Here is a 528-nt window from a genome sequence, read left to right as displayed (position 1 = left end):
TGTCAGGAGTTAGAAGGGTAGAGACCTGTTCAAAGAGTCATACTATGCTGACCTAACTCTAGCTGCGATAGCTGCCATGAGGAAAAACAAGATGAGATCAAACATTCTTCATCACTTCTTTGAAAGGCAAGGGTAAATGGAAGCCAAGGGTCACCAGAACGGGATTTAGCCTTTTCTCATTATTTAGTGTCAAACACACCAGTAACAGGGTTGTAATATAAATGTTGGGAGACTTTTGCACTTTCCTGCAAGAGAGGGGTCATCATTGTAAAGGATCAGCTGCTAGGCAGGTGAAGGATGGAAGGGCTGGTAGGTTATGTGAGCATATTGAAGTGAACAACTTGAGCTTTCTGTGGGAGAAAATGAGACTTGAGCAGAGCAAGTTCTTTGGATACGTGGATGCAAGGGGTTTGGACCCTTCTTTTGGGTTGCTCATGCTGGATGATTATTATGTGGCTGTCATGTTGGCTGGTGCTGACCCAAGCATGCTGAAAATGAAAGCTGAGGTTTGGCCATCTCCCTTTTCTC

The sequence above is a fragment of the Buceros rhinoceros genome, unplaced genomic scaffold (genome assembly GCF_000710305.1).
Source record: "Buceros rhinoceros silvestris isolate BGI_N320 unplaced genomic scaffold, ASM71030v1 scaffold11035, whole genome shotgun sequence".
Classification (NCBI taxonomy): Eukaryota; Metazoa; Chordata; class Aves; order Bucerotiformes; family Bucerotidae; genus Buceros; species Buceros rhinoceros.
Note: the sequence above shows the minus strand (reverse complement) of the source record.